This window comes from Eubalaena glacialis, chromosome 1 (genome assembly GCF_028564815.1).
Source record: "Eubalaena glacialis isolate mEubGla1 chromosome 1, mEubGla1.1.hap2.+ XY, whole genome shotgun sequence".
NCBI lineage: Eukaryota > Metazoa > Chordata > Mammalia > Artiodactyla > Balaenidae > Eubalaena > Eubalaena glacialis.
The window spans coordinates 189106295-189123941 of NC_083716.1; the positions used below are offsets into that span (position 1 = coordinate 189106295).

At 33.7% G+C, this 17647-nt stretch overlaps 1 protein-coding gene across 6 annotated transcripts in view; it reads right to left on the reverse strand.

Annotated features, from left to right (window-relative positions):
* The window catches only part of PDE1A (phosphodiesterase 1A), a 361532-nt gene that overhangs the window by 237604 nt on the left and 106281 nt on the right, over positions 1-17647 (reverse strand). The window lies entirely within an intron of this gene.

Genomic DNA, 17647 nt, shown 5'->3' on the forward strand with positions numbered 1-17647 from the left:
AAATAAAGCCCAGGACTAGAGAGATTCACTGGCTAATTCCACCGAATATTCAAAGAAGATTTAATATCCATCCTTCTCAAACTCTTCTAAAAAATTGAAGCGGAAGGAAACCTTCTAAACACATTTTACAAAGCCAGCATTACCTATTACCAAAACCAGACAAGGACACCACAAAGACAGAAAATTACAGGCCAATATTACTGATGCACATAGATGCAAAAATCCTCAACAAAATACTAGCAAACCAAATCCAACAATACATTAAAAAGATCATACAACACGAGCAAGTGGGATTTATTCCACAGATACAAGGATGGTTCAACATCCACAAGTCAATCAACATGATATTTCACATTAACAAAATGATGAATAAAAATTATACAATCATCTCAGCAGATGCAGTAAAAGCACTTAACAAGATTCATCATCCGTTTACAATAAAACTCCCAACAAAGTGGGAATAGAAATAAAGTACCTCAACATAATAAAGGCCATATATGACGAACCCACAGCTAACATATACTCAGTGATTAAAAGCTGAAAGCTTTCCCCCTCTAAGGTTGGGAACAAGACAAGGATGCCCACTCTCACCACTTTTATTCAACATAGTATTCAAAGTTCTAGCCACAGCAATTAAGCAAGAAAAAGAAATAAAAGGCATGCAAATTGGAAAGGAAAAAGTAAAACTGTCACCATTTGCAGATGACATAATACTATATATAGAAAACCCTAAAGATGGCACCAAAAACTGTTAAAACTATTAAATGAAATCAGTAAAGTCACAGGATACAAGATAAATATACAGAAATCTGTGGCATTTCTATACACTAATAACAAACCATCAGAAAGAAAAATTAAGAAAATTCCATTTACAATTGCATCAAAAAGAACAAAGTACCTAGGAATTATTCTAACCAAGAAGGTAAAAGACTCATACAGTAAGTCCCCAACATACGAACCTTCAAGTTGTAAACTTTCAAAAATGCGAACGTGAGTTCAAATGTCCAATCATGTAAGTTAGTTCATGTGTCTGGCATACATTGTCACGTGTGTGCATCCTCTACAAGTGGTTGTGCTTTTGTGTAGTTTACTGTATAGTACTGTACACAAAAGCACAACCACTTGTAGAGGAGATCATATCATAAATATAGGAAATGATTAGTATATGACAGTTTACTTGAATTTTTATAAATATAAAGAAACTTTTGAAATAGAACTTATGTCTAATACAACACAAAGGAGAAGTAAATGAAATCACATTTTAGCCTTGACTGGATAAAAAAGAAGATATGCTAATTGAGCGTTCTCCAAAAGCTTATAGTCATTTGAAGAGTCTGTTTCTTTATAGCATAATTTGTATAAACAACTTTTAAAAAGTTTTGCAAGAAAGAACAAATATCTAAATTATTCAATCTCACTGAATCCAAAACACTGTAAGACACTAAAAAGACCAAAATTTTCATTAAACTATAACCAAATGCTTTTACAATATTCCTGCATGACACTAATTGTCACTTTGGCACACTTATCATCACTTGGGCATTTATTTCATCAATCCAGGTGATTTTGCAGCTACTATTACTTCTAGTTGTATTGGTTGGTGAGTAAAAGCAATGTTTGTGCATATATCTAAGGAACAACGTAGCACAGCTTTATCTACCTGTGAGTTTCTCACTTTTGAGATCTCTTCAAGCATTTTGTTTTTGCGTTGCAAGAAAGTGGATAATTAAGGTCATTTACGCCATAGTAAATATCTGCTCCAATGTCAAATATAGGCCCCATTGCTCTGTTTTCATGCCTTTCTTTATGCGCAATTAATGAACTCAACATGTGTAGTAACAGTAATATAATTAACATCACCTGAGGTGATGAGAAGATGAACAGAAATAAAAAATTTACAAATGGGTTGGCAATGTAAAATTTTATATTGTCATATAAATTTGCTGCTTTTGTAGGTCAAAAACTTTTGAATATCAATTTCATATTGCTTAACCTAATATGTCATGATTGCCATCTCCTCAAAAGGCATTGTGAGACATCATTTATTAAAAGACACAAACTAATTTCAGGCACATTGTAATACAGGGGATTGTACATCATTGTAATGAATCAGAAAAAAAGAAAATTTATTTTTCAATAAATTCTTTCCCAGAAAAAAAGGTATATATAATTTTTAAAATTATTAGTGTTAGTGTCAGACATAAGGGAAAATATCTGGGATAAGAAACCAGAATAGGATAGTAGTTTCACTAAATGTTTCAAAAATCAGTCAGAAAATAATGCCTTCCACCAATTGTACCAATACTCCGGTGTCTTTTTGTCTCTTTTTTCAACACTTTGTACCAAATAATGTCTAGTATTGGAGTAACATGCACAACAAGTTTTATATCTCCTACTGAATGATAAATTCTTTAAAATCAAGACAAGTTTTAGGTCATCTTTGTATCTCCTTCCCCAGCTAGCATGGTGCCTTGAGCAGAGAAGGTGATCAGTAACTACTTATTGCTTGAATGAATGGATGCTAGGGAAATGTCAAAGGAGCATGATATAGTCTCTGCACTTAAGTTACTCACAATCTGTTCAGAGAGATGAAATTAACTTGCACTGAACAAAAAATACTAAGTATTTAATTCTAATTATAGTAAGATTTCAGAAAATAAAAAGTGTTACTTCCAAAGAGGTTTACATGAACATTTTCAACTGAGCTCAGAAAGGATGGACATGGTTTAGATAGAAGAGGCAAAAATTAAAAACAGTGTTTGACACTGAAAAAGAAAAACAAAAGGAAATTTTAAAATACAAAATTAAAAATCTTGAGTTGGATGAAGTCAATGAGGAAATTTCTATTTCACTCTTGTAAAACAGTTTATATTTAAAATGTGCTATCTTGAATTATGATCACTTAAAAGGAAGACAGATATTTAATATTCACTATTATTACTGGAAATGAACATATCCATGAATTACAATGCAAACTGTCAACCTTATCTATGCAACTCTGATCTCTTTTGCTGCTTTACTCCTATTAACATGAAAACGCAGGGTTCAACATTGTCATAAGATATGAATGTAGCACTACCAAACAGATTTCAAATTTATTATACTTCTTTTTTACTACAGTGACCCCATGTTAAATTATTTACCATTGACTCCTTATCCTCTACTATTTCACTTTTTAATGGATTGTTGCAAGTGTGTAGGTCAAGTTCTTTTGCAGAGTTGAATTAAGATTCTTTATAAAAATATTATATTACTTTATTTTCAGCATCCTGGAACTATACACTTAGATGATTCCAATAATTTGTAATCACTATATCCACAGATCCTGCAGGAGTGCCTGGGTAGACATGGGCTATGAGTAACTACTTATGTCTAAGGTCTGTTTTATTACTCTTACTGTAAAGGAGTAGTATATTTCTATCTCAAATCGTGCTAGATTTTTCATTACTAACTTATTATAGTTAATTCATACAAATAGTTTGTATCCTGTGTATTTCTCACTTTTAGAAATCTTGACCTTTTTTTCCCAAAGTTTGGATTTCAACTTGAAGTCCTATTAACTGTGTTGTTCTGGGTAAATTACTAAACTGTCCTAGCTTTAGTTTTAGTTTAGCTATTTATAAAACTCGGTGAGTAATACCTACTGATCTACCTTATCGATTAACTGACTTACTCTCCTGACCATCAGTGACTAAGTGGGCTCAAATTGGAAAATAACCCTAAAACTTTCAACATAATAGCGTAGTTTTCTCTTGGGAAAAAAATTCTTTTAGTCTAGTCTATAATTAGTAGATTTGGGAGGACTATTTTTTATTACCCATTTCTCAACATTTAAAAACAATTCATTATTTTTTCCTAACTGATTTTTATAGTTTCTTACAAACTCACATACAATAAAATGTGCTTTTTTGATGTAAAATTCTATGAATTTTGGCACATGCACAGATTCATGTATCATCACTTACCATCACACTCATAATACAGAACAGTTCCTGAGCCAAAAAATTCCCTCATGTTGCCCTTTTGAGTCAAACTCTCCCCCAAATCTTAATCCCCAGAAACTACTGATATGCTCTCAATTTTATACATTTTTAATAATAAAATTAATATATGCTTAAAGAGTTAAAAATTACATACATAAATTTAAAAGCTAGTGTGTTCCCATTCTTTTTACCAATACCATTGATTCTAAGCTAATCAACATTGTAGTATGGTATGTACCTTTCTACAACTTTCTCCATGCTCAGTTTACAAATCATTTATACATATATTTAAACTTATAGAGTCCCATTCTTTTTTTTAGTGAAACCATTTGAAGGTAGAATTTACAAGCTTACTTTTTCAATATTAATATATTTTGGGAATGTTTCCAGACTAATATAGACCTCTATTTCATTTTTTTAATAGCTGCTGAAGAGTTTGATCATAGTATAATATGATTCACAATAATTAGTAATAACTGATTTTAATCTTTCTTTGTTCATGTCATTGAACACTTTTCTATTAAGCCATTTGTGTCTTTCCCATGACTAAATGAAGAGTAAGTGTCCTTGATATATAGCAGATACTGAGCAAACTAAATTAAAATTTTCCTTTCTCTTTTCCCAAGCATTGTTTCAAGTTAGCAACCTCTCTGACATGGAGGCAATAGATTTTACAATTTAAAATATACTTCTATTAAGTGAGAAATGCTTGCTTCATCTATATTATAATAATTTTAGATAAACCCCTTAGGAATAATGCTCCCAGACGACGTGACTTTGTTTATGTCAGCAGAAAGAGCTTTCAGAGCATGCATATCATGACTGTCCTACCTCTTTACAGCTTTACTTGCAGGAGTCTGAATGTCTCCTTAGGTGCTTTAGCCCTAATTAGCTTTTCAGATGACTCTGAAGGGTAACCCTGAGGGGAATTTTCAAATTAAGCCACTAAAGGACTAAGCATAGCAGTGTTTTTATTCAAAGGAATCATTCTCTTATGGCAAGAGGAGAAGGTGAAATTATATTTTGAGTTTAATATAATGAAGGGAAGGACCGATTGGGGAAAAGGTTAGGAAATTGAGGCCAAAACAGCAGGCAAGAGAAGGACCACTTGCTGGGATGAATAATGGCAGGCGCTATCTTGGTCAACCTGCTCTAAACCTGTCACAGAGATTTCTTTTTCCACAAAGCTTAGTAGAAAATACCACCTTTGTCAAAATGTCAGAGCATTTCTGGCCTTCAAGTCCAGTGCAAAACATAAACAACTCCTACTAAAGGGGAGTTTTTATTAATCCACTGGTGTTTACTTTTTGCTATAAGTTCTTACGTATGAATTATAAGTGTACATGAAAAAAACTGTCTATCCCCCAAGGCTTTTCTTCACAGAATAAGACAAAAGCCTTGTTTTAATCTGGGGTATCACATGTCAGTAAGAATAAATTTTTTTTAAAATTCATATTCTATTAGAAGAAAAGTATGCTTTGAAAATAGCTTCAGTGAATATGGAATAAGCCAAGAAGAAGTTCCATGCTACAGATAGACTGGAAGTTCATCCAAGCTCCAAACATGGTAGTTCCACCTTTTTCTGTCTTGGATACCTTTTGACTAATGGCCCAGGAGAAGAGCAGAGGGAAATCACTATGAGAAATATGTAAAATTCGTTATATCCCACAGACCAAGTTTCAAGAGAAATGACTTACCCTTTGGCACGCAAAAGAACATCCCAAGAAGACCTTTTATATCAGAAAGGAGAAGAGAAGTCCAACTTTTTCTCTCACCTGAGAGTTGCAATTTTTCCTAACAATTCACTTTTAGTCAATTTTTCAAGTGCCCCATATCCAGAAAAAAAGGTCAAATACAGAATGGAACAGATCCATTTTTATTGCTGTTGTTCAACTTTATTGACTAGAAGTCATTAGCCTTTTGAGAGAGTCTTAATTAAATCATATTTTAATTAATTAATACTTAATAAAATTATAATTAATAATTAAGTAATATATTAGACAAAAAATAGTGTCTTTACCCTTTTGACCTTACATCTGACAATTTCAGACCAGGAAAATGGGCATGGTGGATGTGGAGACCAGAGATAGAGAATAGATGGGGAGATTCAAGATGAGGTGCTAAACAAAAGGTAAGAGTTAGCTATTCTTGAAGATATCAGGAAGACAGCATTAGAACATTGAAAGGTGGGCAATCCCACAGGCGTCAAAGAATAGCCTAGCAGAACTGATCCCAAAAACGTAATGAGGAAGAAACCAGGAGTGAGATGATAAAACCAAGCCTAACAAATGTCAGAAACTACATGAAGGGCAGGAAGACAGAAACTAGAACCAGAACATCTTGAAACTATGGCAGTGTCAAGCCTCATCTATGCGTAAGTTCTAATTAACTTTTCCAAGCGAAAATGCAAAGTGAAGGGTTAGAGAGAAAATTTAACACTCCACTGGTTAAGTGTGGTCCAGGAGGAACAGGAGCAACAGCATCACTGCATCAGCATCTAAGTGAACCTTCAGGAAGTCACTCTGTGACTTCGGCAATCAAAGAGATAGGAAAACACAAACTTGTATTGTAAAAGATTATTTGAAGCTACAGATATCTCTCCAGTCCAATGCTCAATGATTTTTAAATTGTCAATCTAATCCGTTTGGTTACAGAGTAACGTCTGTAGGTGGGAATAGCATTTTTCTGTCATCGATCTGTTTTGGCTTCTGGCTATCAACACATGTTAGCTTTATCTCATCTCCCATATATACTTTATAGAGTAACATCCTGCCCTCTGCTTACCATTACCTCCTCTTCTGGATAACTTGCTCAGCCCTCAGGTAGTTTATAGTAAATTACTAAATTAAGTACCCATAGTTGGAGAAAAAAGAGAGAGTGAGTATTCACTTTTACTTTGGCCTCAGTTTCCTCCTCTGTGACTTGAGAGGTCAGAGTGGGGCGATCTCTGATCCCCTCCCCAGTGCTGGGCTGGAGCCAGCCCCTGGCAGCTCTTGAGAGCTCACTGTGCTATGTCTTCCCAATTCCAAGTCCATGAAGGAAATACTTACACCATGGAAACTGGCTAATGCTAGAAATAAAGGCATTTATATTTCTTTTTATAGAGGCAATTTACCAGCACACCACTATTTCTACCTCTATTTAAGAAAAAAATGGAGTTCAATAAGTTGCAAGCAGTGGGGAATTTTGAATTTCAGTGTACCACATAGTAAAGGGTTATTATAAGAAGTTTAGGTTAGTGGGCAGGGACTGAAGTCAAGAGAAAATGAACTGCTTAGTCTCACAATGTTTATAAATGAAAATAACAGAAGACTGCTTGTCAAGATTTAGATTTGGGCATAAATCTCTATTGATTGCTGCTTTACTGGTGGCCAACTTGTCCCCATCCTCAAAATTACAGAAGTACAACAGTGGTGAAAATGAGTCACACAAAATTGTTCCTTCAGAGTTGCTTAGTAACCACTTGTGGAATTACTATTGTAATAACAATGCAACCACTCCCTTAACATGATTATTTGTTCAATAGAAATTTTGAACATGGTTTCGAAATAAAATTCAAATTTCTAATTAGCTTTTATCAACTTATGTTGCAGCTTCTCAATCCAATACTGTTTTGCTACAAACAGTATTTTCACTGCAAACTTCTATCAAAAACTGTAAGGTGCTCTTGATGGGAATTCACTACTTACTAAACATGTAACTCCTGACTCTGCACTTATGGTCTCCAACCCATAATCATCTCATTTGTAATATGTGTAGGAAGAATAATAAATGCTACCTCTTCCCCCAGCATTTGTGTCAGATTTAAATTTAAAACAGTAGAACAGGAATGTAAATGAACTATAGAAATACACTAGATACTTAGCTATATTATTTCTGTAGTGGCCCAAAGGAAAAATGTGAGAGAGGACTATTGCTTTTACCAAAACAAGCAGGCAATAAGGAGCGTCTACTATGGGTCAATAACATCCAAATGACAACAGAATGAATCACACAAAATGGTATACACTTAGTGGCAGTCAAGGCACATGTTGGCGGATAGCATGACTGAGAACAGAATTTTGAAACTATATAAATATATAAAATTCAGTGGTACAACCCTATCTCAGGATAAAATGAGGAGTACACAAGAAATTAAAGATATAAATGAATTGTTACTCTTCCACTTCTCCAGTATCATTTATACAAGGAGAACAAGAAGACAGAGTCTATATTGAAAGGGAGCCTACTGCTGCCCTAAACTGCAGGATGCCACCAGGGTCAGTGGAACCTTGCATCTCATGAGCCTAAATTCTAGATAGGATTTTGTTAAATGGTCTGACATAAACTTAGCTTGCAGGAAGCTGTAAATATGTCTCTCAGAGAAGACTTAATTTCTTTCTCTCACTTTACGTTTTTTGTTCCTTTCTCATTTTCATCATTTTCTGGCTTTCACTTAATTCTGACAAAAACTATAGTCACCAAATCCTAGTGTCCTAAAATTTGTTAAAGAAAAAAACATTGACTCACAAATATTTTCTCCTGAAATGGAAAGGCTTATGGACTCATTTTAGGTCAGAGTAAATTTACCAAAAAATATTAAGTTTCTATGTCATGATAGCTCATGACATATAGATCATGATAGCTATAATTTATCAAATGCTTAGACTATTTTGAGCACTGTTAAGTCCTCTCTCTCTATTATCTCATTTTACTCTCATTTCAAACCTATATGGCATTACTATTATTATTATTCTCACTTCACAGATGAAAAAACAAAAGGTCAATCCAGGACTGAAATTCCAAAATCTTTTACAGAGTATTTTTAGGGAATCAGGCTTTAAAAATTCTGAAGTTTACTGCATTTATTTAGGACTTTTCATCTTTAACCATAAACCTAAAGGAGTACTTTTGATTAGCAGTCAAATTATTTTTAGGATCTTGGGCTCAGAGTAAAAATGTAGATTTCCAGTAATGCTAGCAGACCAAACATGGCTTATTTTAAGCATTCGTTTATTATTCACTCATCATTTGTCTTTTCATTCAATAAGTATGTATTATCAACTGCTATACTCAGATCTCTGATGAAGACAAAGCAATAAAAAGCTTTTTCCCACAATCATTCAAGATTTAAAAAAATAACTCTTAGTTTTAGCTAGTGGCATACCTAGCATACTGGATACCCAGAGTGGATCATTTTTTAATACTCCCCTTATATATATGAAAAAATTATTCTCAGAAATAATCATGGAGTGAGACCAATAATTATAATGGCCAGAAAGGAAATGTAGAGGGTAAACATTTTCTCTAGTTGAATTGTGCTGGTATGCCCATATAAAAGTATAAATAATTTAAAAAATATATTATAGATATTACAGAAAAATGAAAAAGCAACAGATTGATTTTTAATTATAAAAAACAACAAAAATATATCTACATGGTGTTCTATTAAAGAAATCAATAATATTACAGTTCTTGTTTTGAGACTTCGGCATTTTTTCAACAAAGTTGTCAGAATTGATCTCCTTCACATATTCATCTTCAGTAGACAGTATAGCCAGATTTGTCAATCTATCTTTGCTCAGAGTAATTCAAAAAGCACTTTATATTAATTTTACTCTAAAAATGTTTCCTTCACATGAAGCAACAGATGTAAAAATATATAGGAAAAGTATTAAAGTTATAGTTTGGCAGAGATTTATGAAATCCCACTTCACAATAAAATGCTGTTCATATTTTTGCTTCTTCAGGATTGAGTCTAATAGCTTTCAAATGCCTCTTTGATCAAAAAATTGCCACTAAAATAACTTCACCAGAAAAGTCTGCATAAATTTGTACTATACTTGGTAAACTTTTCCAAAGTTTATAATTGCTCAGAATTGTTTGTGTCCGATTTAAGTACAGTTTTTGCTTCCTTCAACATATTTTAAACAGTACATTTGAAATAAATGACAGTCCAGTGACCAAAAAACAAAACTTGGCTGACTGCTTGCTCTTGAAACAAATGTATGTAGCTGAGTCTGCATGTGCTGGGAGACTACTGAATAACTGGAATTTCCCCCAAAGTATCTCCCATGTAGAACACAATGTTTATTAAAGAATAAGTAATATATGTATGTATATATAAAATATTGGGTTGGCCAAAAAGTTCATTCAGGTTTTTCATAAAGTTTATGGAAAAACCTGAACAAACTTTTTGGCCAAACCAATATATGTATACACATAGACACATACTATATATACACATGATACATACATGTATATATAATAATGTATATAGATATGTAGATAATTAAAACTCAGTACCATGGCGATTATTTGGAGTTATACCAATTATTTAGGAGTTAGGAGGAGTTAGGGCTGTTTGTTTAGCATTGCTGGCACACGGTAATAATAAAAAGCAGACTGACCTATAGCAGGTTATTATTGTTTTTAAATTCTCTATGGAAAATGTCAGTCACAGTGCCTGCACCTAAGGACAACTGCCTCCCTGCCCCACAAGGCACTGCTACTGGTTTGAGCCAATGGGATTTAGTCAATTAATTTATGTAAAAATAATAATTTTTAAAGTTCTTGTCAGTAAAAAAAACAATGGCTACCCAATCTTCCCTCCATATTTTATTCCTCCACACTATTACTCCCAGTTATTTGAGACAGTACAGTATTTAGACTTTGCATGGATCGTGTAGTCTGGCAGATGTGAGTTTGAATTCTGGCTCTGCTACTTCCTAGCTTCCTAGCTGTGTGATTTTAAGCAAATTAGCTACCCTTCTGAGCTTCACTTTTAATTTTTCAACTTTAAAAAATACTCACTAGCATGACACAACTTACATACATACCAAACAAAAGGCACTTTTACGTCTTAGGTGCTCATTCAACGTAACTATCATGATTATCCCTTCGCCTTGGCGCTGGACCTGCCATCTGCTGCAGACTCCTAAATATTTCAAATATCCTGGGCAGCAATTACTTGTGATAACTGGTGGACTAAATATAGCGTGTATTTTATTTTCCTAAAATACATTTAAAATTAATTGTGATATCTTTCCTGCTAAAAATCTACTTTCTTATAAACTATTTATATAAATGATCTATACTCATTGCCCCTTCTTTAGTACTACGTAGTTTCCTGCTTTCTTCCATTCTTCTAAAGGTCTCACTTAAATGTTATCAACAGAGATCAACTCTATGGCCTTTGCTCATTCTCACAAAGGTGTTCACAAAATTCAGGAGCTGCAAAATCCACTTGAGGCCAATTCACTCACCTTTCAGAGAGAAAACTGAAGCTCAGAATGGTGAAGTGATTTGTCTCACCAGCTAGAGGCTGGGCAGAGACACAGATCTGTTCCAAAGCAAGACTTTTTGCTCCATCTTCGTTACTGGTCGGTTGCTGCTCTGCGGCTCTCTGGTGACTTCCTCCATTCCTCTCTAATTCTCCTCTCTCCTCCTAACACTGGCCATGTCTCTTGTTTCCACATGACATCTCCTAATGAATGGTTTCTAAATTTATACTTTCTAAGAATGAATTTGTGAAAAAATTCAAAATTGTATAATAAACAATTCAACTAATTTACCATTTTAAAATGCACCCACAGTTTGAAACCGTGAATAAACATTTATTAGAGTATAATTTATCTTATATAAGGCCTGTATCTTGATATGACTTGTTCCCAACTATAAAGCAATGATTGGCAATCTAAATATGAATGTGGGAATATCTCTCTAATGAACATAGAAAAATTGCAATACAAGTAATACATGGGTATATAATAGAATAATATAACTGGGATCACATGGTCTGTGTCATTATGTGTAAAGCATTTCCATTTCTCAAACTCTGCTTCATGAGACTAGTATAATCACTTTCATTAATAACGTAGAATAATAAAACTTGCAAGATATGTGGATAAACATAGAAAATTTAAAAATTAAATGTATGCCCATCAACTTTTAATTGTCCTCTACATTTATTAATAATTTCTTTGACAGGTTTCCATTAACAGGGCACAGAAGAGAAGCATTGTTCATTCCTTTTATGCCCACCCACACCATGCAAAGTCATTTGCAAAGTGTATACCCCTCAAAGCTGCTCTAGCACCACCACCAGGCTTTCTCTGAAGCTTCATCTGCAGTCAGTTAATATGGAATGTGTAAGTCTTTCCCCAAACAGAAAATGCTCCAGTTTTTTTTCTAACTTCTTAGTAAATTATAACATTCATACTGAAAATTACACAAATCATAAGTGTTAGCTTGATGAATTTTTGAAAATTAAATATACCCATATAACCAGAAGCCACATTAAAAAAACAAAAAACAAAAAACAAATGTCGCCAAGGCCCAGAATCTTCTCTCATGCTCCCTTCAAGGGATTCCAAAGGTAACCACTTTTTTGACTTTTGATACCTATATTAGTTTTGCCTGTTCCTAAACCTTGAATGGAATCATACAATATGTACTCTTTTGTGTCTGGCTTCTTTCATTCAATAGATCTTTGAGATATTAGCCCATATTATTGCATGTATTTTTGGTTCATTGTTTCTCATTGCTTTATAGTATTCCACACAATGTACTTATGCTCTCTACTGTTGAAGAGCACCTGATGGTATTTTATTTTAGTTTATTACAAATAGTGCTTTTAAGAACACGCTTGTACAGGTCTTTGATGAATATATGATATATATGTGCTTGTCTTGGGTAAACACCTAGGAGTGAAATTTCTGGGTGTACATATGTTGAGCTTCAGTAGATGCTGCAAACAGTTTTCCAAAGCTGTACTTATTTTCAGTCCCACTAATCATGTATGAGAGTTTTGATTTCTCTAAATCAATGGATTCTCAGTTGGGCATGATTTTATACTACAAGGAATATTTGTTAATGCCTGGAAACCTATTTCTCATCACAACTGGGGGGATATTACTGCCATCATGTGGGTAGGGGCCAGGAATGTTGCTCAGCATCCTATAATGCACAAGACAGTCCCTTGCAACAAAGATTTGATCTAGCATAGAGGCTGAGAAACTCCTCTCTAAAGCCTCACTAGCCCTGGGTAAATTTTTGGTTTTCACATTTAGCCATTCCAGAAGGAACATCATTGCATTTTCTTATGATTTTAATTTGCATTATATGACAACTAAATACAGTCATTTTAAAGTTTGAGACTTGGTCCTTAGGTGGCAGTCCAATTCAGATTCCCAAGAAAGCTACTTCAAACTCCCACCCTAAACTAAATAGCCCTCTTTATTTACTAAATCTTTGACCCTAGAGCATAGGCTCTGGAGTCAGGTGGGACCTGGCTTTGATTCCAAACTTTTCTACCTAAGAAAGTTATTTAACCTCACTGAACTTCAGTTTCTTTATCTGTAGTATCGGGGTATTAATGCCCACATTCTAGTGTTACTCTTACTATTAGATACAATAGGTAGGTAAAATCCCTGGTTCACAGTAGATGCTCAATAGGGATTATTACCTTGGGCTAGAAGCATAAGAGATGCAAAGAAATTAGATTAGAAAGAACACTGGATTGAGAGTTAAGACTTGTGTTCTAGTCCTGATTCTGACCTGACTCTGTAATTGTGAGAACTTGGTCAAAACATTTAATGTCTTAAAGTTTTTTGTTTATTCATCTATGAAATAAGAGAGTTGCACTAGACATAAGGTTTTTTCAACCTGATCATTTTATAATTCTATAAACATGACAAAGCCTCAGTCATCAATAAGTTTATACTAAGGGAAGATAGGATATGAACTAAATAATAAATTATTATACCAATTTCTTACAAATATGCTCAGAAATACAGAGCTACGAGAAAAAAATGTGTTACTATCATTAAAGCACAAAAGAAGAGAAGCTTATTTTTGCTGGAAAAATCAGAGAACACTTCATGAAGACAGTAGCATTTGAATTAGGACTTGAAACATGGACTTGAAGAGGACAGAGAGTAAATTCAGACAGGAGATGGAGGAGAGGCACTGAAGTAGAGGAAGCAGAGTGGACATAAGCTCAAGAAGGGAAGTATAAGACAGTCCTAGGGGACAATGAGTCATCCAAAATGAATGTAGCATGGGATTTGTGAAAGGAGGAAGGAGATGAGGTAAACGAAGAGTAGGTATAAAGTGTCTGGAATGCCAGAAGAGTCAATATGTCACTTAGTTGAAAATGAAGGGTCACTGAAAATTATGGAAGAAGGTAGTGACATAACCATGACAAAGCTCTAAAGACTAATCTGATAACTCTAGAAACAAGGAACTGTGAAAGGAAGGGGTGGAGATTAGAAGGTCAGTTTGGAAAATATAACATTTTAGATGAGGGGGAAAATGTTTTGAAGTAAAAAGTCACAAAGAAAAGAAGAGAGAAATGTGTAATTTTCTAAGGACATAACTGAAAGGACTTGATATTTGTTTTGTTATGGAAGATAAGAAGTAGGGAGGCATCAAAAATAACTGAGATTTCAAGTCTAAATGGCAAGAGGGAAACATTTTATGCTTTCCTTAATAGCTGTCAACAAAGTAGCTGGGCTTAGGCTGTTCGTCTAAGCAATATTTCTCAAACGACAGTTTACTGGAGACTTTAATATCTTTGTAGATATTTAACACAAAGATTTCCACTATCAATTTAGGAAACACTAAATATCATATCATCCTCTTAAATATTTACATTTTACATAAACATAATAAAGTTCTAGGAAATAGTGTAGTAATGTGTGTGTGTGTACATGTGTGTAAAACTATTAACTCTCATGGGGCACTAATGTTGCAAGAGACAAGCACACATATGCTCCTGAACTTACTCTTAAAGAGTAAGTATGTGTTATAATAAATCTCTTTGTGACAGATTAGTATCAGGTATCAGAAGGTCATTCAGGTGAAACATGTCTGAGATGGGAATGGGAAGATATTGTCACTCTGGATAGAGCTGAGATCTACAAATGTAAATTTAGGAATCACCTAACAGAGAAGATAATTGAGATTATGAAAGGAGATAGTTTTGCAAGAGACTGGAGAAAGTAATGAGAGGATGTGGAAGCAACAGGCAGTCTACATTTTAAAAACTAATGAATGGAAGAAAGAGAGATTGAACAGTAACTTGACGGAGTAGAAAACCTAAGGGAAAATTATTTTAGAATGAGCTCTTCAAGTTACTCAATAAGTTATGGAGATGTCACCTAAACATTCTAGTCTAAGACAAGTCTTAAACATGGAATTCCAGATCCTTCCCTTGGCATCTCAATCTTTAAGGGAAAATTCAGAACTAATACTCCACCTGGAAGTCCTAAGGCCATTGTCTCCTCAGAGTTAAACTCACAGCTTTAAGGTGGCCTTAAATGTTCTAATGTTTACACTCGGAGGTAGAACACCTCAGGATAACACACTAATAGGCATAACCATTAGTTTTCTGAGTAATGCTAGGCATTCTGGGGTCTGGCAACAGAGGAGGAGGAAAGAAAAGAGCAGAGAGTGGGAAGGAGCAACAATCATATTTTTATCTAGACATTTATGAGAGAAACAAGTTAAAAAATTAGATGTAAGCTAGAGTCCTTCACCAGCGCAGCATTGACATAGCCTCCATTAAATGGGGCTAAATTCCCAACTGCGCTAATAAGAGAGAGGAAAACAATGTGTTGGTGGGTAAGAAGAAGGATTAAGCAGAACAAATTATCCTGATGATATACATCGATGAAAATTATTCAACTTTAACAATTCAACTTCCACATGAGTTTGTCTAAAAGCTGGTATACAGAATTAATAAGAATTTTTATATAAAGTTTAGGTCAATGGTTATTTAGTAACAACAGCTGTTTAAAATGTAGTCAGAATGTAGTCAGAAAGTGTTTTTCATTGTTTAAATAAACAAATATCAAGAAATAATGAATCTACTCTAGAAATGGAATGTATTTTAAACAAATTGTCTTTACCACCCTGTACCACAAAACCAAATATCTTTTTTTTAAATTTTGTAAATATTTGATTCTTAAGACAGAGAAAATAGCCTTATAAGGGCACTGTATTTTTTCCCTAATAGAATGTGGGATTTATTTTCCCTCTAAAAAATAGATTCTTAGTATAATATTTTAGAAAAACTATCACAATAAAGAAAAAAAACTTTTAAATAACAAAACATGGGAGTTTTATGGCACTCAAGAATGACCTTAAATACATTAAAATAAAACACCATCAAAACAGTAAATTTCAAGCATTTTGTGTATTAGCGTATTTACCGAAAGTAAAGCCTGAAAAAAAAAGATTAATAAGGTGGCAACTGTCAAATTATATTTTAATTGTTTCTATTAATGAATTCATAATGAAGTCACAATGAAATTTAGTTCTAGTCTTACACAATCTAGAAGCCACATCCTTCAGTATCTGCAAGGGTCTTTCCGCTACCTTGGAAAATGCAGTTTATATTATGGTAGAAACAAATCTCTTCTGTTTAGAAACACTTTCAAAGTAACTGCTTGAACTTTACCTTTCTATTCCCTCCTCTTTCTTTACTTCTTCTAGAGACAGTATTTTATATCTTAAAATTCCTAGTAAGGGCCTAATATATGACATGTCAAACCTATGTTTGTAGAGTCCTCACAGTAAATCATATGGCTCAGAGGACACATAGTAATTTACTTTTGCTCGTTTTTTTCCCCTTGCTTCACCTCCAGAAAAGAAAATTTTCATGTATATCATGTGTATTAAATAATTCTGAGTAGCTAAAAATTTTTTAAATGATTCAGGTGACTTCGTTGGCAAGTGCGAATGTGTTATACCTTAAGGAATGATTGTATAGCTGCCCTGACATACGCATTAAGGTCTCCTAACATTATTTGTTAGGAAGGTGCAATCTGTAATAGAAGCCACACTTAACTGCTTGTTCTTAATGTCAGTACTCTTCAATGTTTCTTCCTCTGACTTGCTGTGACCCCTTGAGCCTCAATTTCTTTCTTCACCTATGAAATAGGGATCTATATAGTTTTCATTCTATTTCATAAGGATATCATGTGAACAGATAGTATAACAGATGTAAAAATAATTTTTTAAACCCTTGATATGGGATTCTACACAAGCATAAGCCATCATTATTCAAAATGGAGTTATTTGTAGATTGAACAGTCTACATTTCACTAAGCATGAATTTAAGGGCAATGCTTTTTTAAAAAAAGCAAAAGAGTTGGGTAAAATGCTGCCAAACTTGTGTGTACAGTGATACCTGGGTGTGATAATCCACACATAGCTCCCATCTGTTATTTCTTAATTTGCCCTCAGCTGTTTCAATAATGTGACTTTGTTCATCACTTCTCAATCTTTTCAAAATATTTCTTTTCCTTTTTTTAAACTCACACCACCACAGTTATGTAATAGAACATTAACTATTCTCTGAACTAGGCAACATTTTTTTGCCTAAGCTTCTCTAAGAGTAGATAAAAAATGTTAACTATGGAGAAATTTCTTGGGGTCAGACTATATTCTAGGTAACATAAGAAAAGAAATAATTAAAGGATGAAAACAAGACTACCTGAAAACAAAATGAATTTCAGAAAAATAAAGGAGACATTTTCTGAAAAAATTTAGGGGAACAGAAATGTGTACTTTGAAACATTAATTTCTGGAGATATTAATAAGCATTATATAGAAATAGAATATGATTGGGGAAATACTGGAGTAAACAATCTTATTTTACTGCACGAATTCTAATATTC